The 15,613-nt window shown below is 37.1% G+C and overlaps 1 long non-coding RNA gene across 2 annotated transcripts in view; it reads left to right on the top strand.

Moving 5' to 3' along the window:
- LOC111742156 overlaps positions 1-14,948 on the top strand; it is a 65,157-nt gene extending 50,209 nt beyond the window's left edge. Inside the window, exons 1-4 of one of the 2 annotated variants that reach the window (XR_002781218.1) lie at positions 7,581-7,813; positions 11,093-11,189; positions 13,962-14,200; positions 14,347-14,948. This is a non-coding gene — a long non-coding RNA (uncharacterized LOC111742156). Of the gene's footprint in view, positions 1-7,580; positions 7,814-11,092; positions 11,190-13,961; positions 14,201-14,346 lie in introns of those variants that run through there. The other variant, XR_002781219.1, reaches the window with a different exon arrangement.
- Positions 14,949-15,613: the final 665 nt, after the last annotated feature.

Here is a 15,613-nt window from a genome sequence, read left to right as displayed (position 1 = left end):
GCTTCCTGGGCTTGTATGTCTATTTCCTTTATCAGGTTAGGAAAGTTTTCCACCACCATTTCTTCAAATAGGTTTTCAATTCCTTGCTCTCTCATTTCTCCTTTTAGTACCCTATGATTAAAATGTTGGTACACTTGATGTCTCAGAGACCTTTAAACTATCCTCATTTTTTCAATTATTTTTTCTTTTTGCTGTTCTGATTGGGTGTTTTTTTTTACTACTTTATCTTCCAAATTGCTTATTCAATTCTTTGCTTCATCTAATCTAATGTTGATTCCCTCTAATGTCTTTATTTCAGTTATTGTATTCTTCATTTCTGACTGGTTCTCTTTTGTGTTTTCTATATCTATTTTTAAGTTTCTTATTTCTTTGTTGAAGTTCTCACTGAAATTGTTAAGCATCCTTATAACCAGTGATTTGAACTCTGCATCTGGTAGATTGCTTATCTCCATTTTGTTTAGTTCTTTTTCTGGAACTTTATTCTGTTCTTTCATTTGAGACATGTTTCTTTGTCTCCCCACTTTGGCTCTCTCTCTGTGTTTGTTTCTATGTATTAGGTAGAGCTGCTATGTCTCCTTGTCTTAGTAGAGTGGCCATATCTTGTAGGTGTCTCATGGAGCCTAGTGGCACAGTCTCCCTGGTCTCCATATAGGATTCTCTAGATGTGTCCTGTGTGTGGATTGTGTGTACCCTTCTGTTGTAGTCAAGTCTTGGTTGCTGTTTGCACATCCATGGGAAGAACTGACCCTCAGGTTGATTGATTGTGAGAACTGGCCATGACAATAGTGGAGGAAGTGTTGTGTAGTAGTTGACTCTATAAAGCAAGATTTACTTTCGCAGGGCTCTGGTGCCCGCTGAGTCTACCTTTTAGTGTGTCATTTGTGGAGATGGCCAGATTATGTCTGGTTCTGTCTGAACTGGCTACTGGGTATGCTGGCCCAGAGCCTCCAGGAAAGAACCTGTTGCAGGCCAAGTTCAGCTGCCACCAGTGTCCTGCTTGGGGTCACCTGGCATGAGCCACAAAGCGATCTGTAGATGTATTCCACCTGTGCTGGGCTTGGAGGTTCCTGGGAGAGGTTAAGCTGAAAATTGAGGCAGGTTGCCCTTTTGCCAGACTTGGGGATACTTAGCAAAGGTATGGGGCATGCTGAGGTCAAATGCTACTTGTTTGGGGTTTTGGAACCTTTAAAAAAATCTTAGAAAATTCCACATCATGAGCCAAGAAATATCATTATGAAAAAGCCACTGGAAGTGGGTTGGGTGGGCTCACAAGTTGAATGGGGTAGGGTCTCAGGGACCCACCAGGGCAGGGTTAACTGTGTTAGCCAGGTTAATGGAGACTCAGATATGGCACCTGACAGAATCTGCATACCAGGAGTGGGGAGGGCTTAACAAAGAAACAATAATTTCTGCCAGTGCTTCTGTCTGGGATAAAGCTGCCCCTGCAGCCCTCACTCTGAAACCAAATAATTCAGTTCTGCCCCATATATCCCTGGCATCTTGGAAGCTGTTGCCCCAATGCTGGAGCTCAGAGTGAGTGAGTTATCAATGGGCAAGATATTTCTTTATAAGAAATATCTGGCCCACCAGCAGCCATTTGTCTCATTTAGCCTATCTCTGTTGGTTCTCACAACCAGAAATTGTGGTGACTTCTTTTCCTGGCACTGGAACCCTGGACTGAGGAACCTGGTGTGGAGCTGGGACTCCTTGCTCTCCCAAGTGGGGGTGCTCCACAGCTGAAATATCCCTCTCGATTCTACATTGCCTCACATGTGTGTGGTGCGGGGCCAGTCCATTCCCTGTCTCCACCTCTCCTGCCAGTCTCGATGTGGCTTCCTCTATATAGTCCAAGTTTTATGACTTCTGTTCAGTTAGACTTCAGGTAATTCCCACTAATGGTTGTTCTATAGCTTAGTTGTAGTTTTGATATGATTGTTAAAAAAGACCAGCACAATATTTACCTACTCTGCAATCTTGACCAAAAGTCCAGAAAGCTCCAGTTCGCATATGCACAATAAAATCTTCCTAAATACTATTTTACTGATACGGTGAGTTCAATTTTGCTATTTCTGAATTTTTGACATTTTTTTAATGAATATTTTCACACATGCACTAATTTAGCACCTATCACCTGTCTTCATCAACTATCAATATCTTGCCATTCTTCTTAATTCATTACCATGTTTCCCCACATTTTCTTTTCGAGGGCAAGGAGAATTTTAACCCATTTCCCATTTAGAAAAAAAGTGCAGCTCACTGCCAGCATTAATTTAATTTTACATAAACGTGCTCTTTGAGGCTGAAGCAAATCTGACTGGTTTTCAATGTGAAAATAAAATATAAAAACCATTATTGGAGTTATTTCTAAACAGAATTTGTCTCTAATCCTGATGTAACAGAAATGTATACATAATTCAAATTCATCAAATGAATCTTTGGCTAACAACTGTTCTAGAACAATGTTAACATCACACATATGAATGCTACATTTTCTAGGATTTGACATTTTTAGCAATTGAGAATTACTATATTTTGTAAATGGAAATACCACTACTAAAAACAGAATGCTATAAATAGAATAATGTCATTTGTTTTCAAAGACAATTGATATTTCAGAGTGATGTGAAAATAATAATAAAAGGAAGGTATTTCATGGCAAACTTAGGGGATAAGTTTAGGACTGTAATTCATGAGTTATCTCAGGGTAAATATTGCAGCCACAAGTGACATCAGTGAGTATTCTCAGGGCAAATGGGAAATGGGTTAAGCAAATCCAAGAAGTCACATCACTTCACCTGTATACATTACAGTTTGTATCTGTAGTTGATATAAATGTAAAAGCACATAAACGTAGTATTATTATCCAATGAACAAAATTAATTTTCATTAATAATTGCTTGATATCATCTAATACTCAACCATGCTCATTTTCTCCTGATTATCTAAAAATATTTTTTTTGGAATTGTTTTTCATTTAATAATTAAGATCTCCAATGTGTTCATAAATTGCATTTAGTTAATATAGCTATTAAAGCTTCTTTTACCTTAACAATTTCCCCTTCCTTCCCTTTTTTATCATGCCAACTACTTGTTAAACACATTTGATTTTTCATTCTGGAGGATTTCTCACATTCTGGGGTGGTCTGATTACTTTTGTTTGATTTTGTTTAACATATTTCTCTGTCCAAATTTTCTCTATAAACTGTCAAGTCATTAGATTCAAATTAATGTGTTTTCTTTTGGCAAAATCTTTTTCTCAATTGTTAGTACAGTGTACTTCCTTTTGAATCACTTCAGGAAACAATTTTTGGTGTCTTCTTTCTACAGATGTTACAATTGCTAACTGGGTTCAGGTGTTGCCAATCTGAGCCATACTTTGTAAAAATCCCCATTAACCTTTCACTCATAGTTTTGAAGCTATTGGTGATCATTGTACAGGCTGATTATTTCACTAGGTATCATAAAATGATGATTTCTATAATTCTATTCATCCTGCTACATTCATTAGCTAACATTCTTCTAGAATAAGAATTTTTTCTTCATCAATTATTTTGTTTCCCTGAAAGGCAAGATAAATGCTTGATGCAGACTCCATTTTGACCCAGTTTCAGAATAATGAGTTGGGGCATTATAATACAAAGCTGGAGCCCAGGATCATGTGACTCTAAGTATTTTTAATTTCCACTTATCCACAAACACATGGAATGCCCTTCCACTGGCTAACTCCAGCCACTCCTGCCCCTTGAAATGTGGTTTCTTCTCCAAAAATTTTATTCTATAGCAATAAATTTTTTTATTCTAGGAATATTATTGTGTTAGGATTGTTAATCAAGATACCAAAGTTAAATAAAAATCTATCCATTTGGAATATAGTGAGAATTTCTTTAAATGAGTGTTTGTTGAATAAATAAGTAAAAGAAGCAGTGACAATAACAATGAAGTAATTCCACAAATGTACCTCAAAAACCAGTGCATTATATTTCAGTACTTCTTTTCCTGGGCTTTACTGTTCTTAGAGATGCTGGCTTAGATAATAGTGATAATTTTGCATCTGTGGACACCATGAGCCAATTCTTGTGGGTACCATGGCTCCAGTCTTGGCCCTAGTTTTAAAGTCTGGTATGACCACCACTATATTATACATAAAAATACTGAAGCTCAGAGAGCCAAACATGGCCGGTTGAGTGGGATGGCTCTCAGGGCTGACTGCCCATCTGTTCTTGTGCACCACATTTTCCCTCCAGGGTGACTCTGATGTGCACTGCTCTGCAGGGCTGGGCTTACCACAGAGCAGCTGAGTGGCATAGCACAGAGTGTGCAACTGAAGGAGTTGTGGTTGACCTTTTCATACAAGAAAGCTCTGTTGTCATGTGCAGGTGGATCACCTGGCTGGCCCATGTGGAGCTTGTTCTCTTTACTGGGTCAATGTGGGTCTGTGTCCATGGGGTGAGGGTAGGGGAGAGCTGATCCTTATTCACAGAGGCACAAGGTTTCCCTTACATCCACCCAGAGAGGGGACATTTTTCTGATTTATAAAGGTGTGTATGTGGGAGTCTCTGTCTTTTTCAACAATTACTTCAGAACTAAGAATTGCTTGAATACTTAGTGTCTCTACCTATAAAGGATAGGGTGAAACTCTCTGGGCAGGTCAAGTTACCTCTCTCCTTTGCTTTAACCCCTCCAGTGACCCATCACACTGGGAATCAGATCCAAATGACTGACCAGAGCCTACATGCCTTTGGTCTCACCTCCTGATGCCCTTTCCCTTGTCTCTCTTTATCCTGGTTCCAGGGGCAAGGGTGCCTTCAGTGTACCCTGTGGAGGTACATACCACAGGGATACATTTATCACAATATAAATAACTAAATTTAAGAGAAGTGAATTCTACGTTCAAGAAATAAAATGCCTGCTGATTGCATTTTCTTCCTCATTAATACCAAACTAACATTTCCCATTTCACTCAGTTCTTCTGAATTCCAAACTGGGCATCCATTTTAAGAGACACAGTTAATCACCTGACAGAAGGAAAGCAGAAGGTGTGGGTGGGAAATAAGCAAACCTAGTTGGTAGGAGACCTCTGCAAAGGAATCTGCAAGTAAACATACAATTATAGCTACTTGAGAGGCTTACACCATGGGAGGCGATTTCCATTTACCCATAGGTCTCAGTTCTGCTGCGTGGAAACAGTAAGAAAACAAGCAGATGGAACTATTTGATCATATACATTTTAAGCACTCTTGGCTGCCCCATTTCCTCAATCTGTGTTGGTCACACAATTTGAGAGTCTGAATTTAGAGAAAGCACGGTTTATGAATTTTAGTTTTCAAATTATGAAACTTTAACCTGCAGTTGAAAGAGAAACAAATGCCTGAAAGATGAGCACATCTGGACACAGCCCAGAGACATCCTTCTATCTTATCATTTAATACCTTATTATCACACATCAGCAAGAATGTGAGCACCTGGAATCTTTCCGCCAACCCCAGAACATTAAAAGTTATTTGCGTCTCTCTTTTGCTTCTCTCTCTTAGTATTTTCTTTTGTCTCTACCTATGAACAGTAGATAGATGGGCATGCATTCAATTGCTTATTTAGGGAGACAAAAAGGCTACTTCGAATCCCAAGTTCAACATGTATTAACACAACCGTGTATTTTAGAAAGATTTTTAAAAAAATTTATTTAGATTTCTTTTCTTTCTCCTTTTGCAGTGTCAAATGGGATGTATATATTTTTTTACATTTCTTTTCCGTTAATCCAAATATTACTTGGTCATTCAATAATATTTTATAAGGCATCTATTATGTGCAAGTCATTTTTCTAGCACTGAGATATAAACACAATTAAGTAAAAGAAGCAGTGGCAATAACAATGAAGTAATAGTTGACATTCACAAGAGAAGCCATATTGAAGCTTTTAAGATTGATTCTGTAACATACTAGTCATAATAATCAATAAATTAATACTGAAAAATAAATCTTATTTAGGTCCTTCATAATGCTTAATTAAGATATTAATTCAACAAATATTTATTGAGTATGTACTAAGTGTCAGGAACTCTCAAAAAACTTATATTTATGCCAGATGGTGATAAAGACAGTGATGAATAATGTTAATTAAAGGGCTAGAGAGAGAGAGAGACAGAGTGCCCAAGGAAGGCCTCTTTGATATGGTGACATTTAAACAGAGAAGGAGTGAGCCTTCCAGATATCAGTTATCTGTGAGTGCAAAGAGCCTGAGACAAGAAAGAGTTAGGGATGTTCAAGGGATAGTCAGGAAGTCAGGTTGGCTACAGGAGAGAAAGAAGTAAGTGATGAAGAAGGAAGTTAAGCTCTCTTATGCATGGTTGCAAATGTCCTAATAAAGATTTGGATTTTACTGAGTGTCTAAGGAGCCTGGAAACAGATGACTATAAAATAAATGTTATTTATTATAACGTTATAATAAAATAATACTGTCTCTATTTCTAAACTTTATGGATACCCTGAATAAGGAAAGACATGGCCAGCTTGCAGTGGATTTTGAGCAGAAGAGAGCAGTAATCTGCCTTTTGAAGGGGTTCAGAGTATGCCACCCCAAAATATGCCACACTAGCATAGGATTATGTTGACTTAAAGACAATTGAGAAAAAGAAAACAAAAGAAAAATGATCTGCCCACCCTCTGTCTACCAGGAAGGGCAGGACAGTTCCTAATCACCCTAGAGTTATTTATCAGCCCAGAGATGGCACCAGATGAATCTACCTAGCAAATGTTGCTCAAATTGTTATTATCTTCCATTAGTTTCCCCTATTAATTTATCTGGCACAATTTACTGACCCTATAAGCTCAAAGTTTCTTTTATTTGTCTTATACTTTAGAAAGTTATTATGATTTTGCTATAATGCTTTATAAGTGCAAGTTCTAACCACCCCTTTGAGTTACTTATCACTGAGTATGTCCACATGTTTATGCAATGCATGCATTAATAAGTTTTTGTTTCTTTTTCTCTTATTAATCTGTCTTTTGTCAGTCTAATTTTTCAGGGCCCTAGCTGGAGATCTTAGGAGGGTAGAAAAAGAGAGTTAAATTTTTCCTCTTTGACAGTTTTATTTTACCAAATCATTTTGCCTGTTATGTTGAGAATAACCTGGAAGGTGGCAAGGGTAAACCAGGAAAAACAGGCTATAAAAATATTTTTGGTGAAAGATGTTAGTAGATTGAATTAGTTTGGAGATGGGAAGAAAGGCGAATTCTAGATATATGTCAAAGGCAGAGCCAAAAATATTTCATGTTAGATTGTGATATGGTATGAGAAATAAAAAAGAACAAGAACAACTCTAGGTTTTTGTCTTAAGGAGCTGGTAGCAAGGAGTGGAATTTTTATCAAGATGGGAGGATTAAGGGTTGAATATGTTTGGGGTAGGAGCTGGGGAGAAATGAAGGTTTTGGCTTGATGTATTTTAGAATAGGAAACAAGTGGATATGAGGAGTGGACAGAAGGATATGTGAGTCTGAAATTTGAGATGTCAGTGGGGGGAAAAGTCTGGGCTGGTGATGAAGATTTGAGAGTTCTCAGGTATGGGTATTATTTGCAGATATGAGATCCCCTGGGAATACGCATAGAACAAATAGAAGAGTGACAACTGAGATCTACACCACTCCAAAATTTAGATATCGAGAAGATGAAGAGGAGGCCTGGAAATGTATCTGAGAAGGGATAACTAGTAAGATACAAAAATTGCCAAGAGAGAGTAGGCTCTTGAATGCCAAGTGAAGAGAATGTTTCAAGGATCCATTGTTCAACTTTGACATGCTACTGAGAGTTTGACTCAAGGTGAAGACCTCACTTTCTTTTCTCGTTTTATGCCAGTCCTAAAAGCTGAATTTTGTGTCTGCATATCTTAAGAGCTAGTGGTAGTTTTTTTAAAAAACAATACTTTCATCTCTTCTTAAAATATATTACACATAATAATTAGAGAATAAAAACAGATGAATATGTTTTGAGATGGACTGCTGGGTTGTGGATTAGGCTGTTTCACTTGTTATGTTGATCTCATCACATTTTTCTTTCACTTTTATATCTCAAGAAAGAGATGATTTTCTAAATATCATTGACCTTTAGGACTGATAAGACATAATTGAAATTGTAAAAGTTAAAATCATAAGTGTCAAGAGCTGAAAACAGAAGTGCATGGGTTTATGATGGAAGAACATAGAAATTGAGCACAAAAAATATAGTCAATTTTGCTTTCTATGTGGCTTATTTATTTATAACTTGCTTTGTTCTAAACTGTAATCTTCTAATAGGTAAAATCTATGTCTAAAATATCCATTATTTGCAGAAACTTAGACTAAGTGCATGGGGGTGTAACAAAGAATTTAAAAAATTAGAAACATAAATCTTCCAATTGACTCACTTTGGTCAATGTGTAGATGTTTCATACTTCTCAAATTTTGTTTTTACCCATGGTCATTTTTACCTATGGTCATATGGTCATTTAGACTCTTAAGCCCTCATGCTCAATCCAGGCAATGAGCAAATTTGTTTGATGAACACAATGTTGGTTAATATTTAAACACTTGGAGATTTTACATATACATCCACATTTCTGTTTTTTTTTTGAAAAACTGGTGGAGTAATAGCCTGAAGCTGAGTCACAATCACCCCATGTTGGCATGGCATGAATTCAGTCTTCAACTTGTCAAAATCCAAGCTCAACCTAATTTTTGATTTAAATTAACTGAATAAGCCTTATAGGCAATTCAGTTTTCAATCATTTGCCCACAAGATTTATTATATAAATTATTGCAACTTGAATACAATACAACTCATGTAGCTGAGTCATTAACATTTTTAAGATGAGAAAATAGTCTTCTTCTATGTACTTCATTATTTTTAATGCTAATTTAAATGGTGTAAAATTTCACATAAGTTAATGTTGATATGTCGAAATAAAATGCATATGGTTCTGATCGAGTGAATACATATACATATATGTATATATGTATACATATATATATATATACACACATATATTTACATATGGTAATATTTTCCAATGTCAAAGTATTGTAAAGAATTTATAAGTTGACTCACTTTAGCAGTACATATTTCTCATGTTGGATCAACCATTTTAATCTTTGAAATGGCTTTTATAAGTTGGTTTATTTGTTTCTTCAATTATTCTGTATTGATGGATTTTATGTGCCAGATACTGCTAGGAGACTAAGATTAGAAAGGGTTAAACTTGTTTCTCTGCTATCATGATTCAGTGGAAAGATAAATACAAAAGCAGAAAATCAAGGTCCAGTGGGATAAATTCTAGGAAAGTGTCAGCACAAGGTGCTATAGGATCAAAGTAGAGGAACCACTGACATTATTAAATGAGGATCTCCAGTGTCGGTAACTCCCAAGCTTCTTTGCTCTTAACTGTTTAATATCATGTACCTTAACTTAACATTGCTGCTCCTTTATGTTGATGTGTGATGGGTCTTAATCAGACCTCATTTGAGGATTCTCTCTCTCCTTCTCTATTGCTAGAGAGAGAGGGACGAGGGAAAAAATAGGGGAGAAGGAAAGGGATAGAAGGAGAAATATTAAAAAAAAATTAACCTGATTCCCAGTGATCAGTTTATATAACAGTAGGGGCTATTTAGCAAATAACTTTGTTGTCTTTAGTTTTGCCATATAACATAGATTGTTGTTTATATTCTCTAACCTCAGTTTGCATGTCTATTAATGAAGTATTAGTTTATATTAGTCTTTTTCAATTAGGGCTCCTCATATGAACTACAGAACATAGAAAGTAATTTTTGTGTCTAATTCCTCAGTTTTTCCAATGATGGTATATAAGGAAATAATTTCATTAATTCCATACACTGGATGCTTTAAGTCATTTAGGCTTAATTCTCTCAAGAATACTGATGGATTCTATTGTTGATTCTAATTTGTTTATTGCTGCTGTATCTCCCTCCACCTTGCAAATCAGAAGTTTACATTATGAATAAAGAATCTAAGTTACCATGTGTCAGAATATATTGCACTGCTCTGTGTGACATAAGCATTAGCTAGTTATAGTGTTTGGCCTTTGTGGACAATTGTTGCTGAGGCCAAGTTTGTCATTGTCATAGCTTGTGTAGTTTCTGTTTCCTTGAATATTGAAATCTTAGGGTTTCAAGAAAAGTAAGGAAGAAGAACTCTAGTGATCTAATATGATTTTAGGGCTAACTTTCTGATAGAGTAGCCTATAGTCTCATTTAGTTTACCAACGAGAATTATGAATTTAACCCAATATGACCTGCCATTGATACCACAGGAAGTCATAGTTTTAAGAGAGCAAATTAAAATAACAATAATAAAGAAAATGACAGCTACACATCACTGAGTAGTTGTTTTATACATTACCACATTAAACCTTTACAAGAACATCAGAAATACCTTTTTTGTTCTTCACTTAACAGGTTGGGAAACTGAGAGGAGTTATTTCACTTACCCAAGATCCAGGTCTAGTAAGTGGCAGAAGCCATATGCAAATCATTGTCTCTATAACTTTGATAACCTTACACTATGCAGCTCTTCATCATGGCCTACAGAAGTTAAGCTATTGCTTCTCAGAGGGGAAAATGACAAGAACCAAACAAAGACTCCAGATCTGTTAGAACCTTGTGAAGACTGAACAATGGCAAAAAATAGGCTGAGTGTTGAGGGTCCAAGGAATTCAGGAGATATACTCCAGGCATCTTCAGCACACATCCGAAGTTTAAGGAAAGACCTTCGATTCCACCCACCAGCAGCTGGTGCCATCAAGTCTCAGCCCCAGGTTGCCTTTGTCAGAACTGAAGCAGTGGCCAGGGGAGAGAAGGCAGAAAGGAGAATCTGTAGATCCAGACCCCTGTCTTCATGTTAGTTGGGAAGGGGCTGGTACTGGTGCTGATTGTGGATCCACCTGTTAAAGTATGAAACTGTGCTCAAAGTTTTTGTTACGAAAATTTTCTTTGAAATATTGTAGCAGAACTTAGTGCTCTGCATGCATCCCCTGAAATACATTTTAATGTTTCTATATAATTCTCTACCAATGTGGGGAAGTTCTTGTCTTTTTTTTTTTTTTTTCAGGTACTTTCTTCAGACCAGTGGAATGATTCTTGCAGAGAGCCAAAGTGCCTGAGAGTTTATATCATTCCAGGGAAGACCTTTCCAGTGACATACAGGGGTAAGGTCATGGAGACGCAGCTCCCTTACCTGGACAAGACAGGTCTAAACATAAATTACACTATAATTTCCCCTGTAGGATTGGCTGTTGCTGCTTCTGTAGGATGACGTTAGTCTGAATTCGCACCTTTATTTGGCTCTTCTTTGCTGCCTGTCTGTCTGTCTCACTAGTTTTTCCTTAACAAGTAATTTGATCATGATCCTTATCTTAGGATTTGCTTTTGAGAAAACTCACCTAAGACATGCAATATTCATATTTATATGTTACATGTTATATATTCAATCATGTCCATGGAGTGTAATATTCATGGGAAAAGATGCACAATGTTTGGAGCCAGATAAATTTTGTTTAAAGACAAACTGAATCACTTCTACTGATGCTCTTGGACAAGGTAACTCTCCCACTCACCCAACATCTTACTTGTTTCATAATGTATGCAATGTCAATAAAGATACTTAAATTGGAAGAGCCTGAATTCAATGGGATAAAGTATTTAAATCACCTAGTACTCAGTGTTTCTACATATTATAACCCCAAACAAAATGAGTTTTGAGACATCAAATCCCAGAACAGTCATGAAGAAACTGCATTTAAGATATAATTTTCCTTTTATTGTGTTTTTGCATAGATCTCTCTCATATGACAAAAGAAAAAAAATCCTACATCACTGGCCTTCATAGAGACAGTCAATGCCTGCTTGGAATACTATATTGTTGCTGCCAATTTGTTCTCACCCTCGGAGGCATTGTGATCTGTGGACAGAGAAATAAATATTTCTGTTTATTTCTTCATTTAGTACATGTCATCCTGCATTGATCTTGGCTATTTCCCACAAAGGGATGTATGTAGAAGAAGTTTTCACAGCACACATAAATATTAAAGGCATATTTAGTTCTCCACAGTCAGTAAGGCTGAGAAGACAAACAGGCCCATCACTGAAGGATGTGTTTGAGGATATGTTAAGGACTGACCATCAAAATGACCTGCATGTAAGTCCTACAAAGTGTGCCTTTCAAAAAATTCAATGACCTGTCATCTTCCTTTAGGGTTTGATAGTATAGGTTGGACTGAGTCCTATATCATTTCTGTCCTGCAAACGCCAAAATGATTCTTTCTGTACTCAATGTTAAATATTCTATTCACAGAAGCATGCAGGCTTGATTTTTCCTGTTTTATATGAATTGAAACTTCTTTCTTGGATGTAGTATGGGCTTTGGGTTGGTATCTGCCCCCAAAGGAGACCGAGAAAGCCTTGATCATTGATTCCACAAGACCCATCTCTGGTTTGCGATTTAGAACTGTTTATTACCTCTGGCCATTCCAAACACACCAAACTGCTTTTTCTCTCTCTGCTTTGGTTAATACTATTTTCTTTCTGCCTGGAATTTCCATCCTTTCCATTAACCCTACACCTTTCTCTATTTATCTGAAGATCAGCTACTCATCCTCCAAGATTCAGCTGTAGCAACATCTCCTCTAATTAGCCTTTCCTGCCTCCTCCCCTTAGTCTTGTCTCCATCTCCTGTTGCTCTTCTGGCCCTGTATGGACTTCCACTGTAGCTGTAACAGGTTAGTGCTAGGGGACTGTGACTTCTCATGAGCAAGGATCAAGGCATTCATGTTGGGTCCTTCATTGTCGGTACATAATATGCATTCAATACATGTTGGCTAGTAAAGGAACAGCCAGCACAATGTCAAACCAGATACTTAGAAAATAAAGATATGATCCTACTTTCCAGAATTAAAAGTTCCCACAAATTTCCAATCCCATGAGGAGGAGGATTTCAGTCTGTTCACCAATGTTTCCAATCCCTCAGAACAGTGTCTGACATGATAAATATGTTATGAATGAAAGAGTGCATTCCACTTGGTAATAGTATAGCAGTCTCAATGATGTGTCCTGTCTTACATTATAACATGAGAAATTTATTGCTTTGGATTGCCAAATCTGACATCTTCCTTTAAAAGGCAAAGATCTCTAGCAAAATGTGATGGAGATATTTTAAATCTTGGCCTAACTAAACAAAAATGAATTAAACCTTTGTTTAAATTTGTTTTTCAAAGGTTCTGGTTTGTTAGAACCTTAAATTGTACCTGGAGGCCAGGAGAAGATGGTTGTTTTCGAGCTCAAATACTTGCCGTAAGAAGTGCTATGTAGATTTCTCATCCATCTAGCCATCAGCAGCCACTTAAAATATATGATGAGCTGCAGGCTGTTTTATCCAATTTAAGTGGAAAAAATCTTACTGATTGGAAGTCATTTATACTCTCCTTGGATTGTTAGGTACTTCATCATGAGGGTATGTCTCCTTTTTCCTTATGTAATCTGGAAGATTTAATAGAGACATTAATAAATGACTTTAATAAATGACTTCAACACCAGGCTGTGTCATTGGAGTAATGCCTGAAAGACCCATGGCGGGCATCTCTGTAGGGATTTTTAATGGCAGATTGGAATAATATTTTGATGTCCTGGTACAGTTTTGGTTCTAATAAAATATAGATAAAGAATTACAAAAAGTTTCATTCCAAGACTAGAGACTCTAACAAGATTAAAGTTAGCTATGGTCAAGAGCAATAAAAGAAAAAGATTACATTTATCCGGTGAGTTTCATCTTTCAGTGTACTATTTGTTAGTATTACTCTGTTTACTGTTATAGAGGTATTTGTTTAGACTTATATTTTGGGAAAAATCAGTTTAGTGTTCAGATTCTTAGAGAGGAATAAGCTTCTCAGTTCAAATTAGGTAATTAAGAGATCTTTGTTCCACAGTGGCAACTTTCTGGAAGAAGAAGAAAACAATTTAGGAGAAGCCATAATTTGGCATGTGTATCTGGAGACGGGATGGAGAAGGCACCAATGGGAAGATGGGGCTGAAAGTAGGACTTTACTGACCTTGAAGAAGAGAAAAGGACAGATGTTAACTAAGCACCTCCTTGCAAATGCCTGCATATAAATTAATTCTTCACCAGTCCTCTTCTGGGCTTTCTTTCTGGCTGAATACCAGAAGGGTAAGTAATTGTTGGGGGGCATGATAAGAATGAAAATTAAGACTTAGGAAGTTGATAGAGTGGCTCAGATTGTCTAAATGTCTGGTAAACTAAGAAGTCTTATATATGCATTCTCAGGTGTCTTTCCTTCCTGACTTTCTCTCCAGCTGCCTTTGCCTGCAACTGAGGTGTGAGTTGCATCCATTAGGATTTCTACCTGAGAGGTCCTTGGAAAGGAGGAGGTTCTGGAAACAATGGCTTAAAGTGAAGTGCTCCTGGAGGCTTTGCAAATTTATCAATTCATTCTCTTGGAAAGTGTTACCGTATTAATATTTATGTTCCTGGGGAAAGATTATGAAAATGGAATAGTGGAAGAGTCATTTTTACTGCCTCAATCCATTTGCATCAACGCTCTAAAGGAATATATATGTATTTTTATTTTTTAACATTGCTTCTTCATGAGCAAAATAGAAGAAGTTATATTCCCTGAAATGAGGTCTTAATTTTTCAAAGCAGAATCAATAGGCTGCCACATTTCAGGAAAGAAAGAAGATGCTGCAATTGGTCTGGAATCTGCTAATTGACAGCACAGTGGATTCTCCTTTGTCTTTCATCCTGTTCTGTTGAGAAAAGGCAGTTAGGAAGAGGAAGCCCAGCATCCGCTCTCACTACTTAAACCCTCATCCATCTACATCCCTGTTCAAACCACAAATACTCGACTTCCCGGCCCCTTTGACAGGAGCTTTCATATATTGCCTAACATGAACTGTTGAAAAGTGATGCTTGTTATCCACATCTAACTGTATCAAACAGGAATTTTTTACTTACAGAGCTTGTCAATAGTGATGCTAGTACTTGATACTAGGTTTTCTCACTCAAAAGCATGTATATTTAGCAAGTAAATTTTCTTGTCTATTCATTAATTAGTAATTGATAATTGAGTAATCCAGTGTTGCAAGCAAAAAACATGGCTACCGAAGTAACACCTTTGAATGCATTTGGGTCTTTCCACAATAACAGGTTCGAGTGGAACCTTTTCAGATAAACCAATTAGGTACCCATGCAGGTTAACACACAGCACAGAGAGAGGGAAAGTACTGAGTCTTATGCGACAGAACAAAGGGCTGGAAATCCTTAATGTCTCCAAGTGAGCTCTGTTGATGAGCAGTGCAGATAACCGTGTGATGGTCCCAAGCCAGTGGCTATGACATGTCAGAAGGTCAGAGTTTTTGGCTCTTGGTGCATCCATCCATGATGTTCTTGGATTAGGCTTGAGCCTTGTCTGTCTAAGGTGTTCAGTTTATATGGACCTTATAAGATGGGATCCTTATGCTTATCTATCCCTGCAGATGGAGGCTTATCCAGGACAGTCATGATTGACTTTCTGTGGTTTTGTGTTTCAGTTATACCCTAAGGGAGTTCCCATTATGTGCT

This window comes from Pteropus vampyrus, unplaced genomic scaffold, assembly GCF_000151845.1.
Source record: "Pteropus vampyrus isolate Shadow unplaced genomic scaffold, Pvam_2.0 Scaffold87, whole genome shotgun sequence".
NCBI lineage: Eukaryota > Metazoa > Chordata > Mammalia > Chiroptera > Pteropodidae > Pteropus > Pteropus vampyrus.
Note: the sequence above shows the minus strand (reverse complement) of the source record. Positions and strands in the feature narration are given on the sequence as shown.